At 33.8% G+C, this 15,110-nt stretch overlaps 1 protein-coding gene across 4 annotated transcripts in view; it reads right to left on the reverse strand.

Annotated features, from left to right (window-relative positions):
• The window catches only part of LOC105207374 (cordon-bleu protein-like 1), a 245,652-nt gene that overhangs the window by 119,307 nt on the left and 111,235 nt on the right, over positions 1-15,110 (reverse strand). Inside the window, exon 1 of one of the 4 annotated variants that reach the window (XM_039445740.1) lies at positions 837-884. The exons of the other annotated variants lie outside the window; for them this stretch is intronic. The gene's annotated coding sequence lies outside the window, so the exon portion shown is untranslated. Of the gene's footprint in view, positions 1-836; positions 885-15,110 lie in introns of those variants that run through there. 4 annotated transcript variants of the gene reach the window in all.

Consider the following 15,110-nt stretch of genomic DNA (forward strand, 5'->3'; position numbering starts at 1 on the left):
TAATTAAATCATTGAAGTCATCATTGAAAAAGTCTTCTGAAACCGAGTTTTTTCTCGCATAACAACAATAAATGTTAACTCGATTTATAAATTATCTTACATTTGTTTATTTATTTGCAATAATTATAATTATATACATTCTAAATAAATAATTATTTTATTTTGGCTGTTACACATTGAATAATATACATATATTGTCGATGTATTTAAAATCAGTTTATTTTTTGTAATCTATGCAGTATTTGAATCTTTTTACAGATTATTAATGATATTAATAATGAAAAATATATAATTGCATATATATACTTTTAGACGAAATAGGTTCATGAATGAAGAAAACTCAATTTATATCCTAATGAGCAGACAATATTTGCTAAATGTTTTTTAATAAAAATTTTTTCATATTTAATTTAATTATTGTATTATATTAACATATATTTTTTAAAGTAGTAGATAGATATTTTGACCGTTACTGTATCAATACAAATTGAACAAGAATGCTTTCAACTGTTGCAGCTAGATCTTCGTGCTTGTATTGTTTGTGTGATTTTTATATACTTTACTCAAATCTTGTTCAATTTAGAACTGTGTTATGACTAAAAATTAATTCGGCACGCCGTTCATTGAATTTGAGTATTTTGTATATATTTTTTAGTTGCATTCTTATTTAAACAAATAACCAAAGTTATTTTAGATGCTATTTCGCATTTGTGAAAATAGTGAAAAAACTATTTTATTAACTAATAAAATTAATAATAATTTTATATATTGTATGTTAAATATAAATATTATGCTTTAATTATACATATTTCATTTTTTCGATAACGTATATTGACCTGATTTATCAGCTATATACGCATATCAGCATAAAGTGTTCACAGGTCATCATGAGGGATCAGTTCGCAGCGATCTTGGAAGTCAAGCAACGTTCACCGGGGTCGCGACTTGGATGAGTGACCGCTCGGGAATTTCCGAAAAAATTCCTAAAAATGGATTTTTTTGCAAAAAATGTTTTTTAAAATACTATAAAAATATTGTGTTGCTTATTGGGATTATGTGGTGTAATATAATACATATTTATGTAGATATTACAAAGAAACTGCGCTTTTTTTCGTATGCGATAGATCTATAAATCGTACTATGCACATAAATCGTATTATGCACATACGATCGCATTCCAAAAACACGTGTGACAATATCATATACGATCGTATATAATTTTATCACATACGACTTTTACGGTAGGGTTTATTTAAAAAATTTTTATTTTTTCAAAATTATTGCTTTACTTGTGATTTCTATAACACAATTTATATGTACATGTATAAAAAGATTGTTTTATAGAAATAAAATTAGAAATAAAATAATAATCTCAAAATGACAAAAATTTTACAAATAAATACAATAAAACAACAGTATCTGATAATTTTATGTCTGATTTTTATTCTTCAATTGTACTATTATAAAAATAGTAAAATGTATAATAAAAAGCTTTAGAAACCAGATTTAGATTTTACAAAAAATGAGTTAGCAAATTAAAATACATAAATTAATACGGTCATTTTAAGTGTTTAAAAGTTTTTTAGTTTAATTTAAAGTGTGTGCGTGTGCGCGTGTGTGTGTGTGCGCGCGCGCGTGTGTGTACGTGTGCGTGTGTGTGTGTACTTTTAAAATAAACAATTTATATAAATTTAAAAATCTTATTTTTATTTTGTGAAGTATAAATTAATAAAAGTGAACAAATATACATCCTTATTATCTATTTGCATTCATACATACGTATATTATATGTATATCTTTTACGTAATAAAATAAGGGAATACAACGATTTTTAACTTTTCATGTTTTAAGTATTGTAAAGCTTTAAATTAATATTAATTTCCTATTTGTTCCATTACATATGCAAAACTTTCATTTTTAATAGTTCTACAAACATTCTCTTTTTAATTGATTTTAATTAATTAGGCCTCTTAATTTCTTCTTTAATAATTTCATGATCTGTAGCTCGTAATATATTATAATCAATGTTCTCATACATGCAGACAAGGCAATTACAAACACTGATAGACTATTTAAATCAAGAAATAGCCGACAATAAATTGAATCTTAGTGCTTAAATAATAAATTTCTTAGTGATTATATATATATTTTTTATTATCCAAACTACGCGCCACACATTCGTTGATCTTGGAATACAGCTCTTAAATTGAACCAAAAAGAATACTACAACATTAAGTTTCTAATCAATTTAGTAGTGTTGGGTAATACCTTCTATACATGTACTCGTATCTACATGCATAAAAATACATTTTGTGTATCTGAAACTGTATCTGAGATACATTTGAACTGGAAGATTTGTATTTGTATCTAGATACGGAAACACAATATTTAAACTATTTTTTAGATACATTTTTAGATACAATTTTTGAATACATTAAGTGATTATATCTTCAAAGCATAGGGATTCAGTCCACGAATGGCAAACATATAAATGAGAAGAGGTTACGTATGTACTTTCAGTGCACGATACTAATTACACTGTCAATATATTTTTGCCTCTAATTGTTATTTCACGCATGCACACATGTGTGTATAATATAATAATGCATCCTGTCAGCCAAACGTGAACAAACAGATTATTCGGAGAGTCTGCTATTAATTTTTGTTGAAGGCAACAGATTTGCACACAGACTCTGTAATATCTGCGGTGTCAGCAAACTGCTGTTAGAAATAGGACAGAAACTGTTGATATTTAATTCCAGCAGAAATCGAGCACTAGTGTTGACAGGACTGTTGTCAGATTGGCAGCAGAAATCAAGCATAACCTGCGTAACACAATCTGACGCCAGACTGGCAGCAGAAATCGAGCACCGCGTATTGACAAGACCTGACGTCAGATTGGTGGCAAAAAACGAGCAGGATCTACGCGACAATCTGACAGCAGACTGGCAGCACCACGCGAACACGCCGTGCTGCCAGCATCTAATGTCAGATAAGCGACAGAATTAGAGCAAGACCTGCACAACAAATCTGACGGGAGATTGTTAGCACATATCGAGCACCTCGTGCTAACAGAATTTGACGTCACGCTGGCAGCAGAAATCAAGCAAACCGTGCTATTTTGCATATTTTTAAATTGTGGCTTCATTCTTCATAAATTTATTAAGGGCCTATTCAGGCAAACTTGTATAATTGCATGCATAAATAACATATGCATAAAGAAAGTGATTGATCCATTTTCTTATGCATTTGCTTAATTGGACCAATTAATTGGACTAATTAATTTTTTTATGCATATGTTCTGTCTGTTTCTGTTTGCATTCTATACAGCGCAATTTCTATCTGCACCTGTCCGCGATTACGTACAGGAATCCTATCCGTATCTATTCGCATTGTATTCGTCGAGATTTCTATCTGCATCTGCCTGCATATGTAAATTATTAAAACCCGTTCCTGGCCATGGTCTAGTTAATAAAAATTATCAAAAAAATTGAAATTGGAAATAAGACCAAAGCATGAAAAAACATTATTGATGTAAAAAGAACTTTTTAAAACTCATTTCTGCAACCAATTGGTATAAACAAATTATTAAAAATTTACTCTAAAAAAGAACTAATTGCGTCAATCGATTCGCCAGGAAAAATTACTAAAGAAACATTGCAAAAATAAATTTTGCAACTAGCTTGTTTATAACAATTAAAAGAGCGTTATAAATATATGTTTCTTGAGTCATTTTTCCCGTAGAATCGATTAAAGTAATCAATTTTCTCTACAGTCAATTTTTAGTAATTTGTTTATAACAATTAATTGCAAAATTGATTTCTGCAAGCGTGCTTTTTACATCAATAATGTTTTTTCATGCTTTGGTACTATTTCCAATTGTTTTTTTAACTATATCAGTCTAGGCAGGGACAGGTTTCAATTATTTATATAGTTTATATAGTTTATTTTAAAAATATTTGAGGCTAAATAATCAAAGGGCTAGTGAGAATGTTCGTGCGATTCTCAACATGTAAGTTTCTTCCTTCAAATCAGTTTCAAATTTAACTTTTTATTAACGATATCACAAGTGTACGATTAGCTTAGTGTTAGCGTATTAAGTTATTGTCCCAAAATTTTAGGTTCGAATCCCGCCAGCGCCAATGCGTTTTCAAAAATTGTAAAATAATGCGTAATCGTAATTAGTAAAATAAAATATATGCAAATTAGATTAATCTATAATAAAAATAAGAATAAAATCTGCAAAAAAAACAAAAAAAAATTATTTTATAATAAAAATTTTTGAAATTTTTAAATAAAAATGCTTGATTTCTGTTGCCATCGTGACGTCAGAACTTGTCAGCACGGCGTGCTCGATTTGTGCTAGCAGTCTACCATCAGATTATGTTGCGCATGTCATGTTCGAATTTTGCCGCCTATCTGGAGTCATGTCCTGGCAGCACGGCGTTGTCGCCTAGTGCTACTATTTCAATGACATAGGATATCAACAGGTTTTGTCAACAGAACGTAAGCAGAATTTGAGATCAGTTGAGTTTAGTCTGCCAACACGTCTTGATCGAATCTGCCGCCAGCCTGTTGACACAGTGCTAACATTTTGTTGACTGGAATGTTATATTGTAAATTCCTTTAATATAAAATGCCCGTACATCTATTTTTATTATTCTACAATATAAGTCTTATATAAATAAAATATTTTGAAGACGTCTAAAAGATATCCTATCTGTTTCAAACATCTTTAGAATATTTTTTAAGATGTACTAAAGATATTCATTTTTTTTTTAGAATAAGATATTTCTTGAATATCTTATACGGAAATGATTTTATAATTTACTCATTAAAATATATTGGTGATATCTTCAGAAAATTAAGATATATTTCGTATATTCGCAATAATTTCAGTACGAGGTGTGTTCAAAAAGTATCGCGAATTTTGAATTTTCGCGGGTTACGTATATTCGAATTTCGATCTTTTTGTGGCGTTATGTTGGTACTCATGTCTCTCACTTATGCCGACAAGCTCGGCCATTTTGAATGTTCACTTAATTGTTGACAGCTGCTTTGCTTGCACGTGTTTTGGATAGTCTTCGATTTTTACCTATTCAAAAAAATGGATCAAAGAACCTGTATCAAATTTTGTGTGAAAAACGAAATTAAGTGCGCGGATGCATTCCGAATGTTGACTGTGGCATACGGAGAAGCTACCTTGGACCGAAGCAACGTTTATCGGTGGTACAAAATGTTCTCAGAAGGCCGAGAAGATGTGAACGACGAAGAGCGTGCCGGACGCCCGAGCACTTCAACAACAGACGAAAAAATTAATGAAGTGGAGAAAATGGTATTGGCCAATCGTCGAATCACCGTTAGAGAAGTTGCTGAGGACCTAAACATATCGATTGGCTCGTGCCATTCGATTTTTATCAATGATTTGGGCATGAGACGGGTCGCCGCGAAATTCGTACCAAAATTGCTCAATTGCGACCAAAAACAGCATCGCATGAACATTGCTAATGAGATGTTGGACTCTGTCCGCGACGACCCAAATTTGCTCCAGAGGGTCATAACTGGTGACGAATCGTGGGTTTATGGTTATGACGTGGAAACCAAAGCTCAATCATCTCAATGGAAGCTGCCGCACGAACCAAGACCGAAAAAAGCGCGCCAAGTTCGGTCGAATGTGAAAGTTTTGCTGACAGTTTTCTTCGATTGCAGGGGCGTGGTGCATCATGAGTTCTTGCCACAGGGTAGAACGGTCAATAAGGAATATTACCTGCAAGTTATGCGCAATTTGCGCGAAGCAATCCGCCAGAAACGCCCGGATTTGTGGAAGAACAAAAATTGGCTTTTGCACCACGATAACGCCCCTGCTCACACATCGTTGCTTGTGCGCGACTTTTTGGCCAAAAACAACACACTAATGATGCCGCAGCCACCGTATTCCCCAGATCTGGCCCCCTGTGACTTTTTCTTGTTCCCTAAACTGAAGAGGCCCATGAAAGGACGACGTTACGCTACGCTTGACGAGATAAAGACGGCATCGAAGGAGGAGCTGAACAAGATAAAAAAAAATGATTTTTTGAAGTGCTTCGAAGATTGGAAAAACCGTTGGCACAAGTGTATAATATCTCATGGGGATTACTTTGAAGGGGACAAAATAGATATTCATGAATAAATAAATAATTTTTGAAAAAACACAAAATTCGCGATACTTTTTGAACACACCTCGTATATCCTACAGTTCTATTGCTTTGTAGGTATGTGATGGATAGTGGTAAATATACTGAATATAGGGGCCCCTTCAATGATTTTGAGCTTGATATATATAATTATTAATAAAATGAACAATGTGAATATATATTTTTTAGCAAAGTGAAAGAGTTAAGATTCGGGCAGATCCCAATAGCACACCACCACTCACAGCGGCCGATGCCTAGAGTTTTTCCGTTGGTTGGGTTAGATAAGTCAAGATGATTGGTTGGTGGGCTATCGCACCGTGCGCTATCGGATCCCGTCCTAAAAATTCACTTAGATGGTCCTAGCTTTCAGGGAGATAAAACCCGAAAGGTATAACCTAACATACAATGAATTTTTGTCGCAAATGAGAACGTTTCAATTGACTACATTACCATTTTAGATCAGAACTATGATCAATATCAACGCTTTTTCTCTTTATAATTTGATTTGCTGTCATTATTTATTTTTTTAATATTTTAATATTTATTCTTTTACTCTTTGACTTACCGTTGACTTATTTATTCTTCCGTTTATTTTTATTTTTGCCTCTTATATTTATTTATTTATATTTTAATCATCCTTTGATTTTGCGCTGTTTTCTTTTCACATTCGTATTGCTTGATATAATGTATAACAAACAAAAGCACATTAGATTTGGCAAGATAATTAAGTTTGCAGAATTTTGTTCTATTAATTGATTAAGTCAATTAAAGTCAATTTTGGCGTGAATTAGGTACAGCAACAAAAGTATACCAAAATATTTTTGCGCTAGAATATTTTATTATAGTTATTAGTAGTAAAGGCGTAGTTAACAGTTTTGGTATTTACCTGATTGATACCATGTTATACCTATTAGTAATAAAGCAGAGTAGTAATTTTATATTTCTAGTACATTGGAAATATGTGCCAAATGTAATACGAATAGATAGAAAAATTTTTTATGTTATAAAAAATCAAGAACGTTTCAACGTTATGGTTATGGTACAAATTACCAGAATAAGTTTCACCCCTATCAATAACAATTTTGATGCATGTACACCCAAGGACTTTGATTCTGTCCATGAGGAAATTTTCCAAACTGAGAAGTCACCACTTTCTACATACTTGCAGTTCATGTTTAATAAAACGACTAAAGCTTATTGGTCGTTACGTTAATCATAAACTGTAAGTGTGTAAAAAGATAGCGACTTTTTTGTTTGGAAAATTTTCCCATGGACAGAATCAAAGTCCTTAGGTGTACCTAATGATCGCTAAAAGTAGCCTTTATTACACGAATTTAGAATGCACAGATATCATTAGGATCCAAAGTTTCGGTTATTGTTTTGCGGTCACTTCAAATGAGTCACATAATTTCTGATTTTTAACTTTCGTCTGATTTGATTTACAATCGCGTATAGTTCGGAATTATATAGGTATGTTTGCAAGAAGAGTAGTCTGCTCCTCAGGGATTAATTTATTCTGATTGATGTCACTTCAAACTTGGTAACCTGTTAATGATACAATTGTCATGGTCTGAGTACAATTAATTAATTGTTCACATTGTAAACCTTAATATATATTTCAGCAATATTGTTATGCTGAGAATGACTCTAAAGTGAAATGTTAAGGATATCATTCTAGTTTGATTTATGTTCATTAAAGTTTGCAATTTATAAAAAAATATAACTGTATATTCGAAATTTAAACCGTAAGCATAGATGACTTAATTAATATCTTAATTTATAGATATCATAATTTATTCGTACACTTAGCGATTTGCTCAAAATTTTCTTATTTGATGTACATTATATCTTTTAATCTGCAGTGTAATCTGATAACAACTACAGATTTCACAACCTGTTAGTGATCTCACCATATGCGAAACGAGGATGTGTGAAGCTGTAACGCTGAAGCGAGTTGAAACATTCGTAAATTTTATGTATAAATAATAAAAAAGATTGTATAATATAGTCGTCCTTTGTTAATTGCACTGCACTCTCTTTTTCCTTAGAGTCACTTCAATAAAAATCAAGACATACAACCGGAAGAATCCCATTGCTGGCTGGAACCGGACATGGCAACATGCGCGCAACTTTTAAACTTACGTAAAATACAGCCTACTTACCGCTACTCACACCAACAAGAGTAGGCTGACATCAATTCATGTATTCATTAACACATCACATAGTCTCAATCATGGCGTGATCAATCCCGAGATTAGTCGCTCTTTGTATGGCGCTTATTAAAGTGACTCTAATTTTCCCTGCTTAATTTAATTTTAATTACACTAGACAGAATAGCCGCACGTTACGCGGCGCTACAGAGCTTTTGATATTATACAATTTCATACAAATTACAAATTGAATAATACACGATTAACCTCTCAATACACGTAGTCAAAATACGCGATCTCCGCGATGACAGCCGTTCACAAAGTAAACGCTGAATGAGAACTAATCAGCACATCAAAAAAGCGACAACAATAAACTTCGAGAAATCGAGTATCAATACAATGCACTTTTACAGATAGAAAATGATTTTAAATCGAGAAATTTATTTTTACTCTTTCCTTTGTCGATTGAAAAATTGATTGGTCCAATAAAACGCAAACTATGAATTTATTCATCGAAATTTATTTCGCTTCTACAAAATAATCTACTCCCATTGCAATATATTTATGCCAATGTTTTTTTCCAATCCTCTTGACTAAGGAGTTTGTGAAATGGTATTCATTAAATTTTTAGTCAAAAATTCACAAAACAAGAAGTGTGAGCAAGAACATTGGTTTCACCGTTAAATTATTTTTCAAAATCGTTTAGCATAAACCAAGTAATATCCAAGCATGTTCAATTGCGAATTATCAATCGTGGATTATTGCACTAAAACTGATTTTTTTAACGTGTTGCTCATCTGTTGTAGCAGAAGGTTTTCCAGAGTAATCCTCGTTTTTGCTGCGTTCTCTCCTTTCTTCGAACATTTTATACCATTAGAAAATCCTTATTCTTTACATGCACTCATCACCGAAACACTTCTGTAACACATCCACACAGTTTCTATACACCAAATTTCGTTCCAAAGACAAAATTTTATGCAAATTCTTTGCTTAATAAAATTCGACATATTAAAAATCACCGAAAGTACTTTTTCTCAGTCACAAAACAATCGTTTATTTGTAGATTAACAAAGGTAATGAAATTAAATTTTACACAGAGACTAAAAATAGTCTTACTAATCTAAAAAGAAAAAATTTCTTTGATATGTTCGAAGCGTGCAATTTAAACAAACCAATCTCGATCCTTTTTAATCTCAATTATAGTATTGTTATGCCCGCTTTTTGGCTGAGCTTGAGAAACTGGCCGAAGAAAGATCGATCGATTTAAAAAGAAGCGCGGCCGACTTTTGTTCTGTTTCGGAACACGGAGCTGCCAAGCGATATTTAAATAATTCCGCTACAAATTAATTGTGCATAGTCACTTATAAAAGAGTGTCTAATCATTTTGTCTTGTGCGTTCGTTCTTCCCTTCGCGAGTGTTTTGTGTCCTCTCCTCGAGTATAACTTTTTGGGGGCTCGTCCGACCGTTTTCGGACCATTTTCAAGGATATAAAAACGAGCCATGGCAGAATCAAGAAAGTAAATTTGCACGCGTTCGGTGAAGAATTGTCGGAGCTTTCGCGTAGAGACGGCGGAGACGGAAGCTGTTCTTCGTTCAACTTTAGAAATGCTGAGGAAGATACGTGAGGAGCGATCCATTTGTCTACAACGTCAAGAGGAGTTAGCGACGTTATTTCGTCAACGTGATGGGGAGTTACGTCTTCGAAAGACACAGTTAAGTCCTTCCAAAAATGTTTATTTACGTGCGGGAGGTTTGCTTAGAACCTATACAACACAAAGAGATTGCAGAAACATTACAGAATGATTTTATTGAAACATTGTAATATTGTATATTGATTGCAAAATATTGCTGCAACATTGCTGTAAGATTGCAGCAACATTAAGATGTCCGCTTTTTGAAATATTGCATTAAAACATCCCAGTAACATTGTAATGTTATGTATTTAGTATGAATAACGAAACACTATATAATGATATTTTACAACATTTATTATAATATTACAACATAATAACATTTGTAGCAACGTTGCTGCAACGTTACTGGAATATTCTGAGCTAAAATGTTCTGTGCATTAACTTTGAGTAAAGCCGGTAACATACTTTAGCATAATGCATAACACATAAGAGAATGAACTAACCAAAATTCTTTATTTTTATCTTGGAGGGAAATAAAGGACTCTAGTTTATTCTGTTATGCATTATACAAAAGTCTACTCCAACTTTTACATATCCATATAAAAATAATCTTGGCAATTCCAATCGTATAATTTACTTATTTATTTATTTAACTAGCAAAAATTACACTTTTGTGATAACATTTTTAAGTATAAATTTATTTGGGTATTAACATACAAATATTGTTTAGAATTATACATTTTTATTCAAGAAAGTTACATTACTTTTACATTTTTTACTTTATACGCAAATATTCTGCTTTGGCTCTTTGTTGCCATTACTTTATATTTACAATATTACCATAATGCAATGTTTCTAGAATGTTAATGTCATATTTCTGAGATATTGCAGGTATGCTTATTGTTAATTTATGTTTCTGCAATGTCTTCATAACATTGCATTGCAATTTATAACATTGCAACATTGCTGGAATGTTACTGCAATTTTCTGTGCTGTATGGGAATGTTAGAGACGCGTTATGTCCGCATTGCTTGGTCGTGAAGAGTTTTTCGTCGGATGTTCGAAGCACGTTATTTCTGTATTGCTTGCGCGCGAGGAGTTTTCCGTTGGATGGTCGAGGCGTGTCCGCGTTGCTTGTGCGCGAGAAGTTTCGCGTTGGATGAACGGAGGAACGCGTTGTGTTTGCGTTGTTTTGGCACGTCTTTGGTTGAGGAAGAAAATATTCTTGTCAAACGCATTTTACGCTTGTATCTACATCTATTGATTTTTATCGTTTTAATTGACGCATGGCGTATCGTTTTCTCTTAAAATTTTTTTTAGTAAATAGAAGATTTGGGAGAGAGTTACGGTTTTAGGTTTAAAATTTCTTCTTTTCGAAATTGAAATTTTGTCTCGGGGGGGGGACATTCTCTTGTTCCTTTTTCTTCCTGAAGGTCATTAGATTAGGAATGACGGGCGGATCCCGATAGCACACGGGACCGATAGCATACCACCACTTACAGCGGTCAATGCCTAGAATTTTTCCGTTGGTTGGGTTAGATAAGTCAAGATGATTGGTTGGTGGGCTATCGCATCCTGTCCAGGAATGGCACGGGCAACGCTCGGAAACCCGTGGCAGGAGCCCGGGATAGAGCAGGAAGTCGTCGTGCTTCCCTGGAAGTCCACGCCTTGGAGGACGGGTTTGGAGAATCATTCTTTCTTCGGAAACTGAGAATGAATTTCGATTCTTTTTTTAAGAATTTCTTGGATTAGCACAAGGGAATGGATTCGCAACAAACAATGTTTAGTTTTACGAAGCAGAAGCCCGGGTGACAGTATAAAATCGTCATTTTTGTTTGATATTGCTCGAGACGACGCTCGTAACCTGTAGCAGGAGCCCAGGGTAGAGCAGGAGGTCGTTATTTTGATCTGAATCGCGGAGGACGACACTCGGTTACCCGTGGCAAAAGCTGGGGATGGAGCAGAAGAGAGTTTAAGATTTTTTTCTTTTTCAGAAAGGTACTCGTTTGGGAGTGACGCTGGCAACGCTCGGTAACTCGTGGCAGTGGCCCGGGATAGAGGTCGTCGAGTTTCCCTAGAAATCCTTACCTTGGGAGATGAATTCTAGAGATTGTTTTTTTGTCAGGAGCCAAGAGTGAACTTCGATTCTTATTCTTAGTAAAGACGCACTATTGATGTGCTGTGTTGGTGGTTATACTCAGAATAAAAGTTTCAACAATATAATTTGGAAAATAGCTTCAAAAACAATGTACAGCGGTGCTATTACAGTAGAAATGCTGCAGACATAGCTACTTGCATATTCAACGATGGTATAACTTCAATATTACGAATAATGAGCATTATTTTTTTCGGACCAAATGCACACCAATATGCTACGTGTGAAGATGATCGCTGCATAGCGCAAACCGAAGTACGTGTACAGGAATAGACGAAAGAAACGCGAATACGTCGCCGACAATAAAATTTAGACGATATGTGCATCGCATCTACTGCCGAGAACTTGTATTATGGCTAGAATTGACAACTCTGTGTAATTCAAAAAAATTTTATGTTTCCTTAACAAAACATATGTTGAATATTCAAACGCGTTTTTCTCGAAACGACATTTTTCAAACTGATATGAGAAATATATTGACAACCACTGAACCGATTTGCTTGAAATTTATACTGGCTATTCTACATGATTATCTACCGCGTATCGGAGGGGTTTTTTTTAGACCTTTTAGTTTTTTGGAGGGAACAAAAAAACGAACAAATTTTGTTTTGAAAATCGCAACTTTAAGTTTAAACGCTCGTCATTTTGTCAAAAATTGATATTTTTGAAATCGGCCCCGATACGCCAAAGATATTATTATATATTTTAAGATTCCATAAACATTTTTTGTTTCAGTTGATTTTTGGCGAAGGTACACCTGGTACCGTTTTGGGCGTTTTTTTCAGGGCTGCCTCTTCACGATACCATATCTCTGTCAATTTCTTAATAAACAAAATCATGAAGTTTTTTCAAAATATATATTTTTAACTAAAAAAAAAACCCAATTCGGTAACTCCAACAGTTTCTAAAAAAAAAAAAATTCCAGAAAATTGCCTTTTTTTTTGCCTCCTGGGTGTATATGCCCCCTTAAGTAGTATGCCGTTACCTTAACCCCGACCTCCTAGAAAATTAAAAACACAACTTCAAACTTTTGTTATCAACAGGTTTTTGTTTTGTGTAAAACATAACTAAAGAGATGAGTCTTATGATCTAAAAGCTACCAATATATTTATAAAAGCATTTAACTTACCTCTAAATTAGTAAGGAACAAATAGTAAGGAAAACAAACACAACAAGATTTTCTGCAACAGTATGCGCACCGTGCACAGTAGATCAACAAACTCACTCTGACAAGGAACTAAGTTCCTTTACAGGAACTAAAAGTAGGCTTTACCACCGACTTGACTCATCTTTCTTCAAAATTTAACGGAGAAATACGACGTTGCCTCGGTGTATGGCATAGCCGCGCTTTCCCCTACATATACATTAATAGAATTCTTACGACTCACGCGCGACATTTGAATGCCAATATTTTTAATAAGTCGATGAAATCAATAGCAAGCGTATTTTTTATAACAATAATTCTCAGCATGTGTTTTTGTACAACAAAAGTGTGATTTACAAATTAAATGTTTTATTTTATTATATTATTTTATATAATATTTATACAGTGCCCCATTTTAAAAAACGCACCTCTATAATTCTTCAATAAAACATTTTCAATAAAAATGTTTCAGACAAAAGTTGCATAGTTTCAAGGGAGATATAAGATGGTGTTATTATTTAACCTTGAATAGTTGTTTGAAGGTCACATAAAGGTCACCTTCAATTTTTTTAATGAAACTGCCTATTTTTTATGACATATTTTTGTAGCTTATCTTAAGGCCTTTCCAAAACACTATAACTAAACGTTTTTTCTTTAAGTATTTTTTGAGTTACAGAACTTAAAAGTTACAGTACCGCCAGCATTAGCATTACTCAAGGTGTACCACGTGGAGGTAGCTTAGTCGGATTTACACCTACTTTGTGTTCGAAAAAAGATCGGAGAATGATTCAATCAGTCCAGACAAGATTGATCGGTGATCCAACCAGTCAAGGTAAGATCGGTTGGTGATCCAGTCAGTCAAGACAAGATTGATCGGGGATCCAACCAGTCAAGGTAAGATCGGTCGGTGATCCAGTCAGTCAAAACAAGATTGATCGGTGATCCAACCAGTCAAGGTAAGATTGGTCGGTGATCCAGTCAGTCAAGACAAGATTGATTGGTGATCTAACCAGTCAAGATATGATCGGTGATCCAGTCAGTCAAGACAAGATTGATCGGTGATTCAGCCAGTCAATGCAAGATCGGAAAAAATCCGGCCAGTTAAAACAAGATTTTGAGAATTTTCTTTCGTAATAAGTGTTTGAAAATTCTTTCTTCATTCTGAATACATAATTGAATTTGACGTTCAAAATTTCAAGCAGTTTCCAGAAGGACATTCCTAGGAATAGAAATGCAACAGTTTCTTATACGGTTTATCATATTGTCTCTAGTTGTAGATATTTCTGCGTAAACCACATTTTTTATAAATCTCCATAGAAAAAAATTGGGACTTGTCAGATCTGGAGATCTGAGGCACCATTCAACATGTCCTTCAAGTCCAATAAACTTACGTGGGAAGAGACAGTGTAGAAACTGTCGGACTCTCCAACTTCTGTGAGCTGGTGCGCCATCATGTTGGAACCACACGCGTTGTCTTGTCACTAGGTCTACGTCTTCCAAGAGGATTAGCAATTCATGTTCAAGAAAATGTAAGTAGTTCGCCTAATTAACGTTTCCGTCAAAAAAGAAAGGTCCAATTAAGTAACCATTTACAATACCACACCACACTATAAGACTCCAACGATGTTGGTGATCAATTGGACGATGCCAATGTAGGTTATCGTAGGAGTAATAATGATTGTTGTGTCAGTTTAGTTGGCCTGTATTATGGAAAATAGCTTTATCTGAGAATATAACAAACCTAAAAAATTGTTGATCCTGCGGTAACATAGCCTGAGTCCCATTACAAAATTCAAGTCTTCGACAATAATCATTAGGTGTTAGTGCCTGAGTCAATGTTATGTGATATGGAT

Source organism: Solenopsis invicta, chromosome 2 (genome assembly GCF_016802725.1).
Source record: "Solenopsis invicta isolate M01_SB chromosome 2, UNIL_Sinv_3.0, whole genome shotgun sequence".
NCBI classification, from domain to species: Eukaryota; Metazoa; Arthropoda; class Insecta; order Hymenoptera; family Formicidae; genus Solenopsis; species Solenopsis invicta.